This window comes from Oratosquilla oratoria, chromosome 40, assembly GCF_046742065.1.
Source record: "Oratosquilla oratoria isolate Oo_2021 chromosome 40, ASM4674206v1, whole genome shotgun sequence".
Classification (NCBI taxonomy): domain Eukaryota; kingdom Metazoa; phylum Arthropoda; class Malacostraca; order Stomatopoda; family Squillidae; genus Oratosquilla; species Oratosquilla oratoria.
Genome location: NC_134816.1, coordinates 44,225,198 through 44,230,197, shown reverse-complemented (window position 1 = coordinate 44,230,197; position 5,000 = coordinate 44,225,198). Strand labels below are relative to the sequence as shown.

At 43.7% G+C, this 5,000-nt stretch overlaps 1 protein-coding gene across 4 annotated transcripts in view; it reads right to left on the bottom strand.

Moving 5' to 3' along the window:
- Positions 1 to 5,000, bottom strand: part of milt (trafficking kinesin-binding protein milt) — a 493,384-nt gene that overhangs the window by 273,586 nt on the left and 214,798 nt on the right. The window lies entirely within an intron of this gene.

The following is a 5,000-nucleotide window of genomic DNA, read 5'->3' as shown; positions in this document are numbered from 1 at the left end:
ATTATTTATTTATCATCATTTTATTTATTTATGTAATTACTTATCTATTATAATTTTATTTATTTATGTAATTATTTCATATTATTTATTTATTTATTTATTTATTTATTTCTAAGACTCGATCTACGCCAGTCACCGTCCGCATAATCATCCCTAACGTTGACCCCGCTTACAAGATCATCTCCGATACAGACAACCTTCGACAAAGGAGGAGACGAAGGTGACGCCGCCCCCCCCCACCCCCAACAGAAGACCTCATGACTGGGCCAAGGGGAGCGAACCTGCCGAGGGATGGAAGGGTGACTGCATGGAAGCTTGGTCCTCGTTGAGACCGCGAAAGGTATTGGCGTCGGCGTGTGAGTGGTGCAAGGCGCCTCCTGGCGTATGCTGGATGACTGATTGACTAATATCCACAACAGCAATGCATAAGAACGTACGCTGATGACGCGTTCGTTCTGCCTATCGCCAGACGCGCTTACTCAGTTAAGAACACATCAATGGTTAACTTAACCTAGATTAAGCTTTTAACTGGCTTCGCGTCTTTACAAAAAGGCGAAGCCAAACGCTTCTATTCAGCCCGTAAAAGGTGTAAAACTGTTGGAATTTGTAAAAATAAACGAAACATTTGTCAATGTAATTTGTGTCTATAATTCATATGAAAATATGCAAATGTATTTTTCGTTGATGTTTACGTAATACATTTTGTATACAAGACGTATGGAAAACGTTACCACTGCTGACTGATTTATATATATATATATATATATATATATATATATATAATATATATATATAAACACATACACACACATATATACATATGTGTGATTCACCATGGTCTTGGATCACGCGTTGGACTCGTGATCGACAGCTATTTCCCTCCCGAAAGAGAGCTGTGTGTGTGTGTGTGTGTGTGTGTGTGTGTGTGTGTGTGTGTGTGTGTGTGTGTGTGTGTGTGTGAGTGTGTGTGTGTTTAAAGTACTCAACCACTATACATATACAGTATTCGCAAAACTCTAACACACAATTGCGGGCATTTAAAAATGTCCGCAATTATGCGGACCTGTTACGTCACTAATACCACCAGCGGAGACCATTTGTCGCATGGATGGCCACATCGCTCGCGTCAGTACCGCATCTCCTAATAGCACTTGTCTCTTCCCCTTCCCCTTTCTCCTTCCTCACCTTCGTCCCCTTTTCCATCATCTTCCTCTTCCTCTCTCTCTTCCCCTTCCTCTTCCTCGTCCCCTTCTCCATCACCTTCCCCTTCATCTTGCTCTTTCCCTTCCCCTTTCCTCTTCCTCTTTCCCCTTCCCGTCACTCTTCCCATCCCCTTCCCCTTCTCCTTCCCCTTCTCCTTCCTCTTCACCACCCCTTTTCCCCTCCTCGTCCCCTTCCCCCTCCCCTTCCCCCTCCTCGTCCCCTTCCCCTTCACTCTCCCCTCCCCCTTCCCCTTCACTCTCCCCTTCCCCTTCGTCCTCCCCTTCCCCTTCCCCCTCCCCATCACGGCATCGTTCCAAGTCTCGATGTTTTTTTTTTTTTTTTTTTTTTTTTTTTTTTTGGGGGGGGGGCCATTCCAGGAGCCGGAAACAAAAGGGGCCCATAAACTATGCAAACGGTCCGGATCGCCAAACTCCCCAATTCCTTACAGTGCCATACAGTGCTACAATGCACACAGTGCCATAGAGTGCCTTACAGTGCCATACAGTGTCACAGAGTGCCTTACAGTGTCTTACAATGTCAAATATCATACAGTCCCTTACAGTTCCATGTAGTGCCTTACAGTGTCATGTAGTGCCCTACAGTGCAATGTAGCGCTTACAGTGCTTTACAGTGCCTTACAATGTCCCTTATATGCCATACAGTGCCTCACAATACTATAAAGTGCCTTACAGTTTCTTACAATGTCCATTGTCATACAATGCCCTACAGTGTCATGTAGCACATTATAGTGTCATACAGTGCCTTACAATTTCCACTGTCATACAGTGCCTTACGGTGTCATTTTGTGCCTTACGGTGTAATTTAGTGCCTTACAGTGTCATATAGTGCCTTACAACGTGCATCGCCTTACAGTGTCATACAGTGCCTTACAATGTCCACTGCCATACAGTGCCTTACAGTGTCATATAGTGCTTTACAAAGTCCATTGTCATACAGTGCCTTACAGCGTTATACAGTGCCCTACAGTGCCATGTAGCGCCTTACAGTGCCATACAGTGCTTTACAATGTCCATTGTCATACAGTGCCCTACAGTGCCATGTAGCGCCTTACAGTGTCATGCAGTGTCCTACAGTGCAATGTAGCGCTTACAGTGTCATACAGTGCCTTACAATGTCCATTATCATACAGTGCCTTACAGTGTCATACAGTGCCTTACAATGCCCATTGTCATACAGTGCCTTACAGCGTTATACAGTGCCCTACAGTTTCATGTAGCTCGTACAGTGCTTTACAGTGCCATATAGCGCCTTACAGTGTCATACAGTGCCTCACAGTGCCATGTAGCGCCTTACAGTGCCATGAAGCGACTTACAGTGCCACTGCCAACGACCTTGAAACGAACACAGTGCCACTCCCACTCCTGGCACTCTCTCTTATCGCTGGCACCCATAAGGAAGGACTCCCCCTTTAGATCCTCAGGGGGGGACACTATCCACCCCCCACACCTTCACCCACATCCCCCCCTTCACCCATATCCTCCCCATACGAGAACCCACTCAAGTATTCAATACCTTTATAATGTATTCAACATCTTTATAATGTACTCAACATCTTTATAATGTACTCAATATGTTTACAAAGTACTCAACATATACAGTACGCAACAGCTTTGTAATGTACTTAAGCTCTTTATAACGTATTCAACATCTTTATAATGTACTCAATATCTTTAGAATGTACTCAACATCTATCATGTATTCAACGTCTTTATAATGTATTCAGTATCTTTATAATGTACTCAACATCTTTATCATGTATTCCACACATTCATAATGTCTTCAATATATTTATAATGTACGTAACATCTTTATACTGTATTCAACATATTTACTGTATAATGCATTCAACATCTTTATAATGTACTTAATATCTTTATAATGTATTCAACACCTTTATAATGTATTCAACACCTTTATAATGTGCTTAATATCTTTATAATGTACTCAACATTTTTATCATGTACTTAACATTTTTATAATGTACTCAGTACATCTATATTCTCAATTTCTTGTTTCTTCGTGAGTGCCATTATTCTAGAATCTATGAGTGCCAACAGCTTCATCAGTGACAGTTCCTAGAAGTTCATAACTATCTAGAAAACTGCAATTTCTTAGTATCAATTTCCTAGTTAGTCAACTTCTTTCTAATTCCCCATGACACCAAACCAACAGAGTCCAAATCTAGATTCTAAAAAATAACCTAATTTTCAAATCTAGTTACTTTATATAGGTTCTAGATGACCCTACCTAGTGCCTGCTCACTAGAAGATGCGCTTCCTGTGTACCTAGTTACGCAGAACTAGTTCTAGTTAAATAGTTTATCGGGACCTAAACATCTTTCTAATCCTGTGCTTAGCATCTAGAATTTGCACAAAGACGTGACCTATAAATGTCACAGGGGCCAAGGAACGAACCATAAGACACTAAACAGTGTCCCTAGACAGTGCCACTAGACAGAGACATAAGACGGTGCCACTAGACAGTGATCTTTAGACAATACCCTTAAAAAGTGATATCAGACAGTGCCACTAGACGGTGCCATTAGATAGTGACCCTAGACAGTGCCACTAGACAATGTCACTAACAGTGTCCCTAGACAGTGCCACTAGACGGTGCCATTGTCTAGTGACCCTAGACAGTGCCACTAGACAATGTCACTAACAGTGTCCCTAGACAGTGCCTCTGGATGGTGCCACTAGACAGTGCCACTAGACAGTGGCCTTGACAATGCCATTAGACAATGTCACTAACAGTGTCCCTAGACAGTGCCACTAGACGGTGCCATTAGATAGTGACCCTAGACAGTGCCACTAGACAATGTCACTAACAGTGTCCCTAGACAGCGACATTATATGGTGCCACTAGGCAATGTCACTAGGCAGTGCCACTAGACAATGTCACTAACAGTGACCCTAGACAGAGTCATTAGAGGGTACCACTAGACAGTGGCCTTGACAATGCCATTAGACAATGTCACTAGCAGTGTCCCTAGACAGTGCCACTATATGGTGCCACTAGGCAATGTCACTAGGCAGTGCCACTAGACAATGTCACTAACAGTGACCCTAGACAGAGTCATTAGAGGGTACCACTAGACAGTGTCCTTGACAATGCCATTAGACAATGTCACTAGCAGTGTCCCTAGACAGTGCCACTAGGCAATGTCACTAGGCAGTGCCACTAGACGCTGCCACTAGACAATGTCACTAACAGTGACCCTAGACAGAGTCATTAGAGGGTGCCACTAGACAGTGGCCTTGACAATGCCATTAGACAATGTCACTAACAGTGTCCCTAGACAATGCCACTAGGCAATGTCACTAGGCAATGTCACTAGGCAGTGCCACTAGACGGTGCCACTAGACAATGTCACTAACAGTGACCCTAGACAGAGTCATTAGAGGGTACCACTAGACAGTGGCCTTGACAATGCCATTAGACAATGTCACTAGCAGTGTCCCTAGACAGTGCCACTATATGGTGCCACTAGGCAATGTCACTAGGCAGTGCCACTAGACAATGTCACTAACAGTGACCCTAGACAGAGTCATTAGAGGGTACCACTAGACAGTGGCCTTGACAATGCCATTAGACAATGTCACTAGCAGTGTCCCTAGACAGTGCCACTAGGCAATGTCACTAGGCAGTGCCACTAGACGCTGCCACTAGACAATGTCACTAACAGTGACCCTAGACAGAGTCATTAGAGGGTACCACTAGACAGTGGCCTTTACAATGCCATTAGACAATGTCACTAGCAGTGCCACTAGACGGTG